This window comes from Falco cherrug, chromosome 7, assembly GCF_023634085.1.
Source record: "Falco cherrug isolate bFalChe1 chromosome 7, bFalChe1.pri, whole genome shotgun sequence".
NCBI classification, from domain to species: domain Eukaryota; kingdom Metazoa; phylum Chordata; class Aves; order Falconiformes; family Falconidae; genus Falco; species Falco cherrug.
Genome location: NC_073703.1, coordinates 45,969,358 through 45,987,599, shown reverse-complemented (window position 1 = coordinate 45,987,599; position 18,242 = coordinate 45,969,358). Strand labels below are relative to the sequence as shown.

Below are 18,242 nucleotides of genomic sequence, written 5' to 3'. Positions count from 1 at the left end.
GCCGGCCCCGCTCCCTGCGCGGGGGAGGGCAGAACGCCGGGGTTACCGGCGGCCCCGTGCCCGGCCGCGGCGGCGGAGGCAGGAGAGGGGCCGCCCCGCCGGCTCGGCAGCGGCCGGCGGCGCGTCCCGGGGCCCCGCTCCACGCCCGGACGGCGTCCGCTGCAAGCCACGGGGAACCGCTCCGGAGAGCCGGGGCGGGGGGGCCGGGAACCGGCGCGCCGAGGGGCGCTTGCGCGAAACTTGCGGCAGCCCCGCCGCTGCGGCGGGCGGGCCCCTCCGGCGCCCTGGGACGCGGCTGCCCGCAGCCCCGGGCCCTGCGGGCAGGGCCGCCCCCGGGGAGGGGTGAGGGGGCCGCGTCCGCAGCGCTGAGCGGTCCCGCAGGCACGGGCGCGCTGTGGCAGCGCGGCGGGGGCCGTCACCGGGCACTGCCGGTGCTGCGCTCCGCTGCCCTTCGCAGCTCCCCGAGTCCTGGCCCGAGCAAGCACGCCGGGGAGAGACCGTTTCTTCCCTCTCGGTCTGACACCGCTACCGTGGCTTTTAAAGTAAGGATGGGGAACTGGAAAGGGCTCCTCTGCCCACATTAACAGCTCAGGGCAAGAGAATTTTCAAACCCGTGCCTGCCGAAGGTAGCAGGAAGGGGAGGTCCCACCTCCAGTTGCGAGCTGATAAGGTGGGCCATAAAAAAAATTGCAAACTCTTTAGAGCTTGGAGTTGGAGATGGTAGTTTAAAAGGCTGAAAAAGGTGCTTTCTTCCCTCGAGGGGAGCAGGAGGGCATCGAGTGCTTAGGCTCTGGAGCTGCTCCGAGGTGGCTGGCCTGTAGGTACAGCACAGCAGCCCCATGGCAAACTGGTAGGTTGCAGGGCTCGTGAATGTGGTTCCCCATAACCTCTGTAACAGCCAACGCAGAACTTCTGTGTGAACACGTGGTCGGGGAACTGAATGTCTGCTTGTGCAAGGCATCAGTAAATCAGCAATGCTGGTTAAGGCAGCCTGCGTAATCCCTGAGCACGTTGTGGGTACTGCATGCGCAGGTTGAAATACAGCAGCAGTACTTTGGACAAGTTATAGCATTACATACAAATGGTTAAGGCCCATGTTTTCCTTCCAACTGGAGAAATAGTACAACTTCTAAAGACACAGTTGGCACAGAAGACTCAAAGCCTCTTTGGCTTTCTAATGTTGGTTTTGAGTATATTACTGCATTGTCAGTTGCCTGCTGACCTGTGGTGCATCACAGAAATCTTGGTGGCCACTTTAGCTTGTTCTTCATTGTTTCAGGCGTGGAAGTTTGCTTATCAGCTGGAACCACAAACTGTAGACAACAGATCTTTGCTCAGTCACATCCTCAAACATCCTGTGAACAGAGCTTTGCAATGCCAGTGTCCTCTGTTGCTGTTTCGTAGAAGTCCAGGCAGCAGCAGGCCATTGTATGTGGCCAACGGCTGCTCACAAAAATTACTCTTTCTCTATGCCATGATTGTGATCTCCAAGGCATGGAGGAACAGGAGTGTTGGCAGTACAGCTCAATTCCTTGTTTATTGCTCCTGCTCTGAAGTGGGAGCACTGCTGCAACATCAAGGAGGATGAAGAAAGATGATAATGATGATGGTGCCTGTTTACTTGGACCTGAGTTCTTGGGTCTCTCTGTAGAAGGATGTGTGGCCATTGTCAGCAAGCTGTCATATGTCCTTGGCGTGCTACTGGTGCAGGCGAGATGCTGCTTTGCTGGGGCAGCTGCTGTAGTCTCCAGCTGGAAGAAGGAGATGTTTTCTTAGAGTAAGCAGTGGGGTGGTTTGCTGGCACCAGCGATAGGCTGGGGAGGCGCTCTTGTTTTCTCTCCTCCTGGAAAGGAAGATGAAGGCACAGCTGCAGATACGTTGGGTCACCTTGAGAATTAGTGAATTACTAAGTCATACTGTAGGAAGAAGTGCATTTCCTCTTCTGGTCTTTTATAAGACAATGGGTTGATGTGAATTAGCTGCTGCGATTACTGTGACAATGCATTCTTTCTATTAAACAACTAGGAAGCAACTTTACAAAAACTAGAAAGCCCTTACAGGGTTTTTTGCAAGGGTTCCCTGCTGCCCTTTAACTCTTCTGCATGCCTGAAATGGAGTTGCACATTCTTTCCTTGTTTTCTTGGTGGATTTTTGGTTGCTTATATGCAATTGCTTCCTTCTGTATTCAGTCTAATTTGCTGGTATTTAGAAGGAAGGGATGTGAGGAGCAGGAACTAAGTGAACTGGTAATGTACTCTGAGAAATTTAGGTTTGCATGACTTTAAATAGCTGTTTTGACAAAAAAGTTAATTTTTCTGTGGTTGCTCTTATGTGTGAAGGCCTGTATGCAGCGTTTCTCTCCCCATAACTCACATCTGGCTTGGTTTTCACTACTGCACAGTGATAGAGGTTGGGTGGATGTTTTTTCAGTGTGGGATTTCTGGGTGCATCTTGAGAGAGAATAGCGTGAGAACTCCTGTGTTGAGTGCTCCGGTACCTTTAACGTGCCTCAGATTGGTAACAGAAGACAAGAAGAACTGTTCCCTTGCTTGGAAAACAGTTTAGCTAAATAAACCACAGGCTCAACATGAGCAGAGTGCCAGGGAGTAATTCTGAAATCTCCAAGAATACAGCAAAGATGTGGCTGCTCCCCTGCCTCCCTCTAGACAGGCGGATCTGTTGGCAGTGCTGGTAGTTGTGATCCATAATGGTATTTCCTTAGGCTGGATGAGGGTGTCCTATTCTTCTCCCATTGATGGTGGTGGCAGACAGCCACTTTGCTTCTCTGCCATTGACAGTTGGGTGTATTCTGGAGTGCAGAGTGTCTGAAGCAGGGAACCGTCTGCTGCTCTTATAGCTCCTGTTTGGAGAGTTGCCGTGTCTCCTATTTTAGGAAGCCGCCTCTTTTTCTCGGAAACATGAAATCGTTTTTCTGCCCCATCTCTTCAGTAACTTGCTGAAATGAAGTCAAAATCCTGTGGTAATTCAGACGGGGAGGGACCTCAGGAGGCCTCTAGTCCACCCCCCTGCTCAGAGCAGGGCTGCCTGTGGGATCAGACCAGTTCAGTATGTTGAAATAATTAAGGTTGTATGTTCAAAATATGCTGGCACTGCAAGTTGGAGTGATCTGATGCTCTAAAACTTGTAACATCTTGGTCTTGTCAGATACTTTTAACTTTTCTTTCTTTCTTCCTCGTTCAAAATTGCAAGTATTTTAATAAGAAACATATATATATATTCCCCCTGCCCCCCCAGTGTGCTGAAATTGAAGGGAGGTGGTCACTGGAAACATGAGTTTTTGGGCTGTGTAATTGGCCATATGACACTCAAAGAAAAGTCTTGTTTTCTTTCAAGTCTCACGGTGGCTTAGAAAAGCATCCACTTCTTCCTCCAGTGCCCTTGATAAAGGCATGGCTGAATAATTGTACGTTTAGTGACTACAAAATCTGATAGCAGTGATGCTTTCTTATGTGGTGGATACAGCTGTACAGTTGTATTGGGGCCAACAAATGTTTGTGAAGATGAACTTGCCTTAATTAAGCCTCATGGAGTTTATTCACTAACATGCAAAAATAACTTAATGTGGGCAATTTGCTCTAGACTTCTTAAAAAAGAATCCAAGAGGTCGTTGATCAGGATGGTGCTTTTGACTGCCTCTTAACTTTCTGTAATGTGGTTTTAGACAAAACCCTCTTATTCAGTCTTAAACCATTCTTTTCTTGTGTAGATGTTTAACAATAGTTCTTTCACCAGCTGCAAAGCTGGGTGAATGCTCTCTGCCTGTTCTTGTTGGCTTTTTGCTTAACATGAGCTGCATTTGACTGTGCATAGTCCAGCATCTAAAAATAGCAATTTGTATACCAGAGCTACTAAGGGAGGCATGAAAAATATATGTAACTGGGTACACCAGCAGTGGAGTAGATACTTATTTGTGTATTTACAGTCAGATCTTTTAAAAACTAAGACTATGTGGGGTGGTTCCCAAACCCTTACTGTCTAGGAATTTGGGGTAATAACAAGCAGATCTTAATGATAATCTTATTAATTAATAAGATGTGATGCTTAAGTGAAGAGGAAGAAGTGACAAGCTGGATTTTGTGCTTGTTAATGGTTTGAGTTAGTTTCCCACTATAAGATTATGCTTCCTGTGGTTCCTGGAAACAGCATCTTAAAAACCAGACCCTGATCCTTATGAAGGTCTTGGGACAGCCCTAATGAAGTAAGTCAGATGATAAATGATTTTAATGACAATTTAAGAACTCCATACAAAGGACATTCACTTTAGTGCTGACCAGGTGATAACTGAGCAGCTTTCACAAGTGTCATCTTTCAAGCTCCTTAGCATCAAGCAAAATAGTTGTTACCTGAAAGATTTTTGTTTTCTGCAAACAGATTTTCAATCCCTCTTGCACAAATAAGTGCAGTTGTGCTTCGCGAGTGTTTGGCAATGTGCATTGATAGCTGACAGACCATGTCACAAATCACTGTTGCAGATTAAAACAGCCAACCTAGTGCAGTGTGTGGTGCAAGTATCGTTAGTGGGGAAACAAAGGGAGTTTCAACCCCTTCTAGCACTGCTCTCTCTGCAGATTGTGAGAGGAGAGGCTCTGCACAGCTCGGTTTTCCCTGTGTCTGAGTGCCTGGGTGGTGTGTGCAGAGCTTTGGGGAGAGCTTTTGGTTCTCTCTTATTCTTTAGCAGTATCGCTTATTCAGGCCTTCATCATTTGCAGCGCTTTGGAGCAGTGGCAAGGGTTTTCAGTGCTTGTTCTTGATTCTGGGTGCTACACAAACACTATCCATGCATGAAATAAAGTCTGGTGTTCATCAACCCCAAAAGTAACGTTAAGAAGATGTGAAAGTATGTCAGCTTGCTTATAACCCTTGATCGTGGTGGCCCATGTCGAGCTTGCAGCCTGAACTTGGAGCATGTATTGTTTTCTTGTGTGGCTGTTTGCAAAGTGCTTTTGAAGGGTGACAGCATTGAAATGTGGCTCTGGGAACGGTCTGGTGCAACTGTCCTAAACCTGTCTGAACTTCCCAGAAGCGCCGTGCTCCAGCATGTGTGGCTTTTCCCATTTACCATGTAATGTTTCCCAGTACCCATCCTAAATTTTAAAATTTTTTTAAAAAAGCTGTCTCCCTTTAGTCCTCTATCCTACTCTTAGCTTGTGATTTAGAAGATTTCTGTCAGTGTCTCCATCCAGCTCGCTTTTCGTTGGACTAAACAACTGCTGCTCTTCCAGAGCAATCCAGGTGAGGTGGCATCTCTGGCCTTGTTGCTCTAGGCTCAGCAGCTCGCCTTGCATGGTACTTCAGTGGGCTGCAACTCCTCTTTGAGACTTTGCAGTTCTTAGTGAGCCAGGGAAGTTCTCTAGTACATAGGCTACTGCTACTGATGTATCCTAAAATCATTTAGGCTTCCTGGACAATGTGAGTGAACCATACTCTACTGTGTTCTACAATTTCTACAACTGTAGAAAAAAAAAAAAAGCATTGTAGAAATGTGTCTTTCTGCTTCTTGATTGCTTCTTTTAGGTGTTTTCCGTTGTACATGATGTTACTGGCTTTAAAATGTCTGCTCAGCAGGATTGCTCAATACCTGTTGCATTAAGTTCTCCTTGCACTCTCTGGTCAGAAGAAGAGAGGGAGAGCAAATGGTTAGAGCCCACAAGTCCAGAGTCCCATCTCCAGTTCTGCTGCATCCCTGCTGATGGGCTTGGCTTGTGTCAGTACCTGTTGAGGCTGAATGTGTATGTGTGAGAACCACCAACCTCAGCATCAACCAGGCTGTTAATCTTCAGGTGTAGAGTTTGATTTGGTGTGAATGCTTCCTTTGTCGTGTTTGTGGGTTTTTTTTGAGATGCTTTTCATTTTTCAACTGAAATTCTGTGTGGAAGTGTTAGTAACGCAGAGCTCTAATGTCAATGGTGAATTTGAATCAGGATATGAACACGCTTTGCCATGTTTAACTGCAGGAACAGAGATGTCTGAAGGAGAGTTAAATGCCTTAGTACGGTCTTTCCACCTCCCCCCAGAAAAAGCTAATGGTGAGTGGAGGACAGGTGCTGTCTGCTTTAAGGTGGAAGGAATACACTTCTCTGATAAACAGTCTGAGAAGGAAATGCTTGAAAATTTATTAGCCTAGCAGATGGATAGCTGTGTTACTTTAGGCTAGCTCTTTCACTCATCCTTCTGTGTATTTTAAAGTAGGAATAATTGTAATGCAAATTGGTTACTTAACATTCTTGAATAAATTCTCTAGTTTTATCTAAAGTATCTTGCTCCAGTTCCTTTGTGTTGCTCTTTTGGCCAGTGTACTTCCCTCCTCTTCGGGAAGGTTATCTGTGAAGTGCCCTGGTGAAAGACCTAGTGTAGCAGTGAGGAGTACAAAAGTGTCTCCAGCAAAGAAGTCCAACTGGAACTGTGCCAGGTGTTAAGAGCCAGTTGGCTAAATGCCTTCCTATGTAAGGAACAAGTGAGCTAGCCTGAAGGTGTGAGGGCAGAGCTGAGTGGGCTTTGGGGATCACTGCAGTAGTTTACCACCTGGGAATTAGTTTTTTGGTAGGTGGGTGAAACATATTGTTGTTCTTGGTCTTGTCAATATTTTCATTCGTAATCCATAGGGTTGGGATGACCATCTCCGCTACAGAAGGGATGATAGTAAGAAAATATCTTTCCTAATTATTCTAACAGGAATGTCACATGTGATTCTTTAGGCTTGCATATGACCCCAAATGTGGGATAAGCAGTGTAGCTAGTGGGTAAAACATCTCATGTTGTGTTGGGCTTGCATAGTTTAATCACTTGCTTAATTAGATTTAGAGTTGCTGCTTGTAACTTCAGATGACTTCTGTTGCTCACTTATTGATAGGCTTTAGGAAACCTAGTTTCCTAGAGTAAAGCAAAACAGTTTTCAGACTGAGTACGTTAATATCTGAAAATGCTAGTATTTGGGCTATTTGACTTCCTTCCCCTGCAGTACATTCAATTGTGCAAAAGGATTCTATCTTAAATCTGCTATTTTTTTGACTCCTGGTTATTTAACCTTAATGTAGGTGGGTTTTTTTTTCCCCAAATCTGTGCCAACTTCCCATATTCCTGCAGTTGGAAGACTAGAGCAGTACAGCATCACCCACTGGGTGAGTCACTAGCAGAGCTGAAATCCTGATCCACAATACAAACTTCTCCAGCTAACACTGGAAAAGAGCTATATGCAAAATTTCCTGCTGAGCTTTTAATTTACTTCCCTGCCCTCAGCAACAGTTGGTGACACCTAAAATCCTGGGGTTTGGTTGTAGGTTTGGAAAGAAACCTCTTGTGCTTGTGTAGCAGTTCTTAAAACTGCAGATGGAGATGTCCAGAAGCTGAGCCTCAGGGAAAATGTTCTTTTCCCTTTGTTTCTTGTAGTACTTTTTCCATTTTGTGTCACCTTCCCTGCTGCTTTCTCTTCTGATGGTTTTCTTGTGTTTCTCTTGTGATGCAGTTGCTTGTCCCAAAGAGGGTGGGAGACAGCTGTGTGGCTCAGGTTGAGGCATGTCTGTGTATGTGCAGTACTTGCTGTTAAGTTGACTCTATAGGATTTAGTTTTGGTTGCTTGGTTGTTTTTTTTTTTTTTCTTCTGTTCTTATTACCTGCTTACTATTTTTTCTTCTTAAGTAATCATGAGCCATGGAGGTGGCCTCCTAGGAGAGGGTGTATTACATCAGTCATGCCAGTACCAGAGGGGCACCTGCACTTCTTTTTGAGGAACTCTATACTGACTGGATAAGGAAGAGCAGGGGTGAATAGCTCTGCTCTAGGGATGTTAACCACAAAGATTTTCCAAAGGATTTTCATATATGCTAGAGGACTAGCCCTGAAGCAGAAAGGGAGAACAGCTGTAGAGAGGGGGAATGGGAAGTGTGGGATAAGCTCAGCGGGGCAAAGGTTTTTGTAGTTGAGGGGAGGAAACTGTTGTGCAGAGACTAGAGAGTCTGGTCTCCTTCCAAAGTATCCTACTTTTAGATGCAGAGGTTTGTGGAGCTGTGCAAGTGTGTGTGTAGATATGGAAAGCAGAAGGGAGAAAATTATCTACAGTGTGACTACTGCAATCCAACCAATGCTTGCTTATGCTTGCACGCTGTTCTTCTCCATATTGTACTTCACCGCTGAATCCTTGTTCCAACAAGTCCCTGTTTCACGTTCCTTCTCTGTGCCCAGCCAGTCTGTTCCTCCAAAACTCTTCCCTTCTATCTCTTCTGAAGCCTCTGGTTGACCTGTTCCCATGGGCTTTGGCTCCTCTGCTTCCTGCCCCGCAATTCTTACCCTGCCAGCAAAAGCGCTTGATCTCTGAACTTGTTTTTCACTACTAGTTTTTACAAATATTTTTTTTCTTGAACAGGTTTATATGCCCTGTACTCCTGGTGTCTGAGACCCATCCGCCACAGGAACTTTCCAGAGTGTGGCTGAGTAGAGGGGGTTCAGCTTAGCTCAGGAGTCAGATCTCTAACAGGAGAGGGGAGAAGGATAGGGCAGTGAAGGATCAACGCACGGCTGGAAGAAGCTGCTACCCTGTCAATGGTTGAACAAAGGATTAGAAGCAGGGTGTCTGAGGGTTTGTTCCTGCCCTCGGATGTCCTGCATGTCCAACCTAGTGTTTGTCTGGTGTGGCAGAAAGGGATGTGTGTTCTGATTGACCTAACAGTTTTGTTTAAAGGCAAGTTATCTGTCCTGATAAAAACTCTTCGGTCTCTCTCTTTTTTTTTTTTTTTTTTTTTCCTGGTAGTCCCAATTCGGTCTTCAGATTCATGTTGCAACTTTAGGGGCTCAACAGCTTAGTGTTGGTTTCTAGATTTTGATCTAAGACCCTCCTTTTGCTGAACTGGTTCTTCACCTTTTCTGTTTTTTTGCCAATTATAGTTGTGGTCTGAGCATTCATGTTCCTTTGCACTGCGGTAAGTTTACTACCTCTCTCACATGTCAGTTTATAAATGAGATACCACTGGTCACAAGAAGACAGAGTGTGTGGTTTTACATTGTGGCTTTCTGATCTAATTGGTGTGGAGGAGGGAAGAAGGTAGATGGAGAGCTCTTCTGCTTTTTCCTTCCTTGTGCTGGCACTAGTGTTTGTAGTCTTGTGCAGTGATCCAGTTTAAGGACTCTGCCCTGCAGAAAATTGGTTGCCTTTGGCTATTTATGCTCCCTAGATGGGTTTTGCTGTGGGTCAAATGAGTTCCAGTGCTGGTGCAACAGAAAGAAACTCAGTAGTGTCCTGAAACTGTATTTTGAGGGTACAGTTAAACCCAGTAGTCAGCTTGAGTTGCTCCAAGACCAGACTGCTGCCAAAACTGCTGCCAAAGAATTGCTTCTGCTCTAGTCACTGGCTGTGAGCTCACTGCCTCCCCATATGCTGCTTCTAGTTGATGCATGTAGATGGTGGAGTGAGGTCTGCTTGCTAGCATGGCTGGCAACTAACCATGCAAGAAAGATCAGCTTCAGGGTTAGCTGGTGAGCTTACCAATTTGCCTGAAAAGCAATTGGTGAACAGATGCTGAGGAAGCAGGCAGGAATGGATGGTTGGGTGACATCCTGCAGCTACGCTGATTTAAGCTGAGCCTAAAACTGCAGGAGAAGCCTGTTGTCAGTTCTGTTGCATGGCTGCATCTTGGTGGGCTATTCAAAAGTCTTGTTTTGCTCAACTCCATGTGAGTCAAGGTGGGTGGCATATATGCAATCCTTTTGTAGTTATGGGGAGAGGCTTGTTTGTGAGTTGCAGAGTACAGTTTGGGAGGTCCTTGCTAACAAGTTTTAACAAGCTCCTTTCCTTTTCAAAGACTAGGATAATGGTCTTGTATTGATTTGCTAGTTAGGGAATTAACTTTAAGAAATAGAATGCTTTGCCACTGCTTACACAGCAGTTTTAGTACTCTGTTCTTTCTGTGGCCTTATCCTTGGAGACAGACCAGTTGTATTTGGCTATATTTAAAACTAATTCTGGTAACCAAAATCTTACTGTTTTACAGAGTTTCAAAAAGGGGGCGGGGGGGAAGCTTTGGATTGAAATTGTCTCTATAAACTAACATAGAATTTGTCTCCTTGCAGTTTGCTTTTTTTTGGTGTATTGCTTCTAAGAATATGTCTGATTTTATAGATACATGTTGTTTTAAAATAGTGTTTACTGTAGAAGTTTATATTTTCAGTTCGAAAGCCTTATTTTGGGGAGAATTAGTAGTATGATGTGCATCTAGGCAGGGAATGTTGATCATAACTTTTAATGGTCAGTCCTGTCCTGCCTATATTCTTACTAGCTGTGGATTTTCTGCAGTTTGAATTTTGCCCTTATTTCTAAATCTTGGAGCAGCGACCATGTTCCTAAACAAACTTGATCATCTCCCCTCCCCCCCCCCCCCCCCCCCTTAAGGTGTATTAGTAGCTTTGATGCAAGCTACTTCCTCTAGCCACAACGGCCGTGTTTAGCATGAATAATGCTCCTAAACTCGGTAGTGCATTAGGTTGCTGGTGAGGTGGCTGCTCTGCCTCTGTCAGTGACCTGACCAGACCGCGCGGTGCCCCAGCCAGCCCGTACTCAGAGTGGGAGAGCAGTATTTTTGGTGAGGTGGCACTGGCTGGCTGACCATGTTGTAAGAAAGGTTTACAGGACCTGAAAGAGAGCAGCAGTGTGGCTGGAACATTTTGCAGGGGTGGTGGAGTTTTGTGTTATTTTGAGGGGTCTCTCTAGAGAAAGGCTAGAAGGACCTGAGGATAATAAGGCTGTTCTAGCAGGCTGGTTTTGGTCAGCAGGCTAAAGGTACCATGATCAGTCTATGCAGAGGTGTAAGACCAACCTCCTTTGCTCTTCCTAGTGTCTGACTTGTAAAGGAGGGTATTCTCTTGGATGAGAGAGAGAAGTCTGATAGCAAGCCCCCAGTCCCACTCAAGAGAGGGGTGGGGGAGCACAACTCTTCTGTTGTCGGTTCTTCTAGTGGAAGCTGTAAAAACCTTTCTAAATGAAAAAGGCCTTGAGAAGCTGGGATAGGAGAGCTGCAAGGATGGGATGTCAAAAAGGGAGGGAAGAAGCAAATGGAAAAAGGGGGATGGGGTAGGAGGTTCATAAAGTCAAGCAGGGAGCCAGAGGGGTGAAACCTATTGTGGGTGCTGTGTTCCAGAGCATCCATGCAGTTGCTAGGTCCTGTTCTCCCTTTATAGCACTAGATCCCTGGACAAAGGGTGTTGCTGGAAATTCCTCTGAACGTCCTTTTCTCTGAGCCCTGGCTGGTCAGCTGGATTGGGATGAACTGGAGCCCTCTCACTGCTTGCTTGCGTGGCAGACTCCAGATGAAAAGGGCATTGGGGAGATTGCAGTGATGACCCTTGAAGGAGGTTGTGTTGGATCTTAATGGGGGTGCTGCGTACTTGGTGTAAGCATCCATGGAAATCTCCCATCTTGCCAGGAGCGGGGTGCGTGCTGGGGGCATGGTGAGTACTGCTGTGTTTGTGCCAGGGGCTCCCGGACGGAGCCAGGGTTCAGCGGGACCTGAAATACCCGTATGGGGTGAAGGCTGGCCTGGGGGTCCCCCCTTGGCCGGGGGTGTGTGTCCCGCTGCCTTGGCTGTGGGACAGGGGGCACACAGGGCTGCTGGCCACGAGGGTGACTCTGGAAGCCTGGACTCTGAAGCCGGACACCAGGGAGGGGCCTCTGGAAGCCGGCTGGGAGGCTCGTGGGGCGGCGAGGCGTGCAGGGAGCTCCCAGCACTGCGGCGAGGTGCCGGTAGCCCCGGGTTGGCCCTGCGGGGGACCGTGCTCGCTGGACGTGCCGGCTGCAGGCCTGGAACGGGGCTGCGGCGCCCCCGTGACGCGCGGTGTCCTGTCAGTGCTGATCCCGCTGTGTGCCGGGGCCTGGGCGTGAGGGCCGGAGGTGCTCCCCGCACCGGCTGGACCCGCGGCCCCGGGCAGAGCTCTGTGCCGAGCTGCCGGTCCCCGCGGCCGCCCCTGCCCGCCCGCCGCCGGCCCGCGCAGGGCCACGTGGGTGCCGCGCGCGGGGAAGCGGCTGCCCGGCGCGGCCCGAGCCGGCGGGGGCTGTGCCCGCGTGCCGCCCCGCCGCGGCGCCGCAGCGCCCCCTGCCGGCCCCACCTGGCCACCGCTGCGGGCAGGGGAGGGAGGGCGCGGGCGTGGGGGGGCCGGCGGTCGGAGCCGGAGCCGGAGCCGCCGCGCCTCCCGGAGCCGGCCTCGCTCCCCGCTGGCTCCGGTGGGCGGCGGCGGGGGAAGCCTGCCCCGCTCCCCGCGGGCGCAGGCCGCTGCCGCCCCCGCGAAGGGTCAACGCCGCCTCACCTCAGCCGCGCCGGGCGGGAGGAGGCGGAGGCGTGCCGTCACTGCGGCGTCTCCCGCGCCCGTTACCTAACCGGTGACATAACGCGCTCCCTCCGCTCCGCGTAAGAAACGCTCGGGGCCAGCGCTGGGGCCGGACGGCGGGCCCTTTGAGCCCGGCCGGGGGGCCATCGGCTGCCTCCCCCCGGACGCCCGTTATTCCCGAGGTGCGGGGCGCCCCGGCTCCCGGCCCCCCCGCCGCGGGGGGCGACGGAGGTCTCCTCCCGAGGGAAGTGCCGGTCAGGGCTCGCAGCGAGCCGTGCGGGCTGTGATTCGGCGGCAGGGCCGCTCACCTGGCCGGGCCCGGGGGGCCGGGGCCACCGGCCGCCGCCAGCGCGGTGCGCAGAGGCGCTGCCGCTGCCTCCCCGCGCTGCCAGGGAGCGGAGCAGGCGGCGGATCTGCTGTAGCTGGAAGATTCACGGAGGCTTGATGTGAGCCTCCTTTCCATAGGAAAATCTGGGGAGTTCTCCACCGGGGAAAACACTGCAACTTTTCAGGGGCCTGGAGGGAAATAGAGGAGGCATCAGTGGCCCTTTCTTTATTTAGAAACGGTAAGGGAAAGGCAGCGTTGCCTGAGCTTTCCCTTCAGTCTGTAACGCAAATAACTATTGCAAAACAGTGCTGGTGCATATGAAACAGTCAAGGCTTTCTAAATCACTTTAATGTAAGAGTCTCCCTAATGCTTGATGGTAGTTTATCGAGGGCATTTCTCCTGAGACAGCTGTTACCTTCCAGATTGATTAACTCGGGTGTGTTAACATCATGTGTCTGCTCCCTGCCCCGGTGGATAGAAATACTTAATTAAAGCAAAGGTAATTAAGAGCGTGGAATGGAAGGGACCTGTGGAACATTAATTACGGAATATTCTCATTTTAGCTAGAACAATATATGTTTTAGGGCCAAAAAACATAGAATGGTCTCCAGATCTGATGGGTTTCTAGCACTCCATCGTTGTCGCTCAGCTCTAAGCGACCCTGTTTTTATGAATGGCAGGTTTTGCTCAATCGAAGAGACTAGTCTGGTAAGGTCTGTGGGCTAGAGGGTGCTGCTGAGCACCTGAGTAGTCTTTCTGGCAATGCGGAGAAGAAAGACTTTTTCGAAAGGTGTGGTTTGAGCTTGTTTAAGCTTCTGTTCGAGAGCTGCAGTGCACAAAAGATAATCAGATGACTTCTAATTTAAATAAAATCGTGCTCGTGTATCAGTTTCTAGTGCACAGGCTACAATGTAAAATGTGGACTTGAAATACCACAGAGCAGGGCACGCTCATTGTAGGCAGGGTATCTTCTGAAGATGTTTAATGGCTTTTTGGCAACTTTAGGCTTTGTCTTTTTTTTATGAACTATTTGAATAGTTTGCTCCTCCTCATAATTAGGTAACTTCCAAAGACTCTAGAAATTCATATTCTTCTTGTGCTACTTCTCTACATTTTTAAGAGTTGCCTTTATAACATCTGGGCTGCTGAATAAAGACTTGCCAGCTACTTCAGCTTTTATCTGTGCTTGTCTTTGTGTCTTTTTAACAACACATTATCTATTAAATACACTCCTAAACCCATCTTTGTGCACGAGAAGCTATTTCCAGTACAACTGAGAGGGCTCTGCTTTTAACAGAAATAATGGTCTTATTTGGAATGAGAGGTTACAAACATTTAGAACCATTCCTAGCATGGCATAAACATGCTTACTGGCCTCTCGTGGATCTTGGAGTGCACGCAATTGTGCTTGTATCTGTGAGAGGGGGAACACCCTGAGGCGTATTTTCTTCTCTCCCCAGAAGTGGTTTGAGCAAGATTGCACAGATACTTCATTTCAAACTAGTGAGAGGGAAGGGGGGAAGAGCAATATTGATGATGTTTTGTATCTTGGGTAGCAACAGGCAGCTTAAACTGTCTAGTCCACCTTCTTTTGTACCTGGGGAACTGAAGACTTGGATGATCTGAAATTTTGGATCTTTCTGTTTGGTGGGAATAAAGCATAACCTTTTACTAGAAGATACGATAATATCACTAAACAAGAAGATACCACTTCTCGCTTAATGTGTACTACTTTAAGAAGCTAAGGTAATTAGTCTGCTAAACCCTTCTATTTTATTGCCTAATTAAAGTGCTGGAGACTTTCACCTGTAGCAGGCACATTAGTTTCAGTCTACATTTATCCTAGACAAGCTGCACGCAGATGTAATAAGGATATGACAGATCGAGCAGCTCACTTAAAAATGTGGATGTCCTGCAGGCCCATTGTTCTGCAGCCTCATGTGAGGAGCAATGGGCTGGGGAATAGGAGCAGCTCTGTCAGGCTCTTATGACACTGGTGAATGTTTCTCGCCTCAGTGTCTAAGACAACAGATCTTACGTTGCTGCCCTGTTCTTTGTCTCAGTGAAAAACACCATGACTATGGGAACTGGCCTGGTGTCTTGGCTTGTCATTGCTCCTGTAGCGCAGGAGTGCAGCAGACATACTCTTGCTTCTTGCTGTATATACATAAAGGGCCTGAGCTTGCTTTCCACAGTTGTTATTCTCCTGCCACCTTCATGAAATCTTGTGAAATACCCTGTGTGACACTCCATGTACTGCTGTTTTGGGGCTTCAGGTATGGAAGTCTTCGTGCTTCAACTTCTCTATTCTTGAGCAGGTTATGCAGTTTGGACATGAGTCTTGTTGCCACTTCAGCTGTTCTGGAGAATTTTTATTTTCATACCTCTGTGTCCCTAGAGCAAATGCTAACTTCTCAGTGTACAGCTTGTTTTAATGTTGCTTCTAGCTAAAATGAATAAAATATCACTGGGTGTCTTCCTGCCTCAGTCTGTTCTACTTCTGAGCAGTCAGGATCTCTCTAAGAGAGTTTGATTCCCTGTTCTGTATATAGCTTCTGAATGAAATCTCTCCAAGTCTCGCTGCTTTGCTGCTGCATTCCTTTTTCCTCAGATAGCCTGTGGATGTTACAAATTCTACCTACATTGGCTTCCCCATGCTTTTGGTGGAGGAGGAGGAGGAAGTAAATATATTGTCTGGGTGGTAGGGAGGCAGAATGTGACTGCTCCAAAAGAGTAGTGAAGAGTTGTCAAGCTCTTCTACTTCTTTCTTGTGTGGTACATGATACAATGAGAACTCATGAAGAGGGGAGAAGATCTTGGAAATATCCTAAAACAAAGCAAATGCTTTTGCTGTGCTCAGATCCATCTTTACACCTGCACTTTCCCAATCTGTTATGCACTGTAGCAGCTGAGGTGTAAAACTTGAAACAACTCTTAATGCTACTCATGCTAACTACAGGCTGTGCAAACCGGCTGTGAAGTAAGATGTGAATTGACTCATGCCCAAGTTGTTTTATGGCTGCTTAAAAAAAATAAAATCTAAGCCTGGAACATAATCAAGATGTTAATGTAGAGTTAAATAGGTTATGACAGCAAAAGTTTGGAAATTATAACAACTCACATTTGACTTGAGTTTTGTTGTTTTACATACGTGATACATACAGGGGAATTCCTCCTGAGCCCTAAATGCTGGCCGTGACTGATAAATGGATGGTCTGAAATAGTAGGTAAGAGCTGCTATATATACCCTGCGTGCATTAAGCAAAAGAATCAAACTGCATAGCCGCAGATTGGACTCATGGGTTTATTAATATATTGTGTCCATGACCACATATTCAAAACAGAGAGTGTATTTTTTTTTTATGGCCCTTGAATGTTTTCTTCCCTCACAGGCTCCTGGAGGTCAGAAGTCAAACAAAAGTAGTTTCTTGAGTAGCTCTGATTTTTGGGGAGGGGGCAGGTGGAATTTGGGATTATAAGGGGTCAGTGGAAAACTTATCAGTAAGCTTGAATATGTTACATATGAGGTCCACATGGCTAGTGCAAAATCCACAGATTCAAAGGACTGAAAAATCCCTACTCTATTTTAAAAATAATTTTAAAAAGCCCTAGCATTTCTGGATCTCTTCTCATTTTTAGAATTTTTAGCTCTTGTAACAGTCATATAGCAGAAACGTGGTTTAACATTTGTCAGACAGACACAAGAACTTCTAAAAAGATCTCCAAGAATGGAAATAGTTTTGGGAAGGATTAGATGCTGTATTAGCTTCGTGGGGTTTTCAAAGTCTTCACAGAACTTCAGCAAGGAAACCAAGCTGCTTCATATTCCAATAGAAAATCAAGAGGCCAGGAAATCCATGTACAGTGTTGTGTAACTTTCTTGTCAAATACACCTGCCCTGCACTGTATTTACCAGTGGATGTATACATGCACTTTTTCTCTTCATGTGTAAAATCTGACTTTCTTGGAAGATACAACTTTAAAAAGGGTGACTTCTGCGTTAATATGCTGGTGCAGAGAACAGGAAGGGACAATGCAGGGTTATTAGGTATCTTGTAACACGTTTTAAAATGGCTTGGGCTCTTAAATGAAAGGTTCTGGGAGAGCCCTTGCAGCTATTGCATCACTTGCTAAAAATAGCATCTTTACTGCATAAGGCAGCCTGTCTGCAGTGTGGATAGGCTTGAGAAATTAGTGCTTTTGTGAATGATGTTCAGTCATTTTTGCTTCTTGGCTAAGCAGGCTTTTAGTCTAAATTTTGAGGCAGAATAAAGTAAAAGATTTTATCTTCTGTCTCTGGGGTAGGGTGAGTTTGAAAAACAGCAGTGTCCACAGTTCCGTCTGCAGCATGATTTTAAAGATATATTTTTAAGCTTACTGAAATTACAATTTAAAGACACTGATAAATAATGTTCTTACATTGTAATTGTCTGGGGAAGGGAATACAAATTTTTGCTTTGTGCTGCATGAGGTAGTCTGCTAGTCTCATCAATAACTTAAAATTTAGGAGTGTGGGTTTTTTTTAAATTGCAGTTACACAATGCAGACAAAATATAACACTAATCAAAATTCATATTAAAACCCACAAAACGCAGATTCTTTCCCTTGAAAACAGAAGGTATGTTCCACAACGTTTTTTTCCCCCCTTCTCTTATTCTGAAATCTTAGTGAAGATGTACCAGCAAGGGAGTGTGTTTGTATTCCAGTGCTGTTGCTGAACCAGACAGGTCTGCAGCACAGCATTTTATTTTTAGACTCTAGGTTGCCATTTTTATCCTGTAGAAAATATTCATCAGTGTCTGGATGACAGGCCATCAGTTTTTATAAATGTGTCAGACCACGTTTTTTCCACCTCTCTTTCTACTTCTCCTTTTATGTCCTGCTGTATACATTTCTTTTTTGGGGGAAAGAGAGGGGAGAATGAGGGTGCGGGTTTTAATTCATGCATTAGATTTTTCAATTCACAGATCTTTAGCGTCACACGGTTCATTCATCTTCTGTACTCGGCTGCTTATGCAGCGTTGCTTATTGTCCGCAATGGGTGAACTGTTCTGGTACGTGGAGCTGAAGACATGGGAAGGGGCAAAAACGGGTTTGCTGCTGGACTGATTGCCTGGGTTGCCCACTCACTCTGCTCACCCCCAAAATACCCTGATGTGGCCGTGCTGTTGAGAAATAGTTTCATGTATGGTTTCAGGGTACTTGTCAGGTATAAAATTACTTCCTGGAGAAGCTGCTGAAGATCTCTCTGCAATACATTCATGTAGGTCAGCTGACTTCTAAAAATAGAAGTGGGGAGATCTCTTCTGGTGTAGGATATTGAGAAGTGGCTTAGTGCGTGGCAGTAGGGGCTCGAAGCAATGTGGCTTTAGGATGCTGAGGCAGTAACTCTCACTAAGCGTGACTCTAGCACAAATTTCATGACAGAATTGACCCACATATTACAGTTGCTTCCTAGGGTGCTGGACTTCTGAATCTCTCTAGTGCAGCTACCCTGTATGTGTGTAGAAATCCTGAGGCTTTCATAAAGAGTTTGTAATTCATAAAGGACTCCTTGAGTCCTTGAAGAGCCATCTAGGTTGACGGG

At 46.8% G+C, this 18,242-nt stretch overlaps 1 protein-coding gene across 1 annotated transcript in view; it reads left to right on the top strand.

Moving 5' to 3' along the window:
• Positions 1-18,242, top strand: part of HSD17B12 (hydroxysteroid 17-beta dehydrogenase 12) — an 89,491-nt gene that overhangs the window by 793 nt on the left and 70,456 nt on the right. The window lies entirely within an intron of this gene.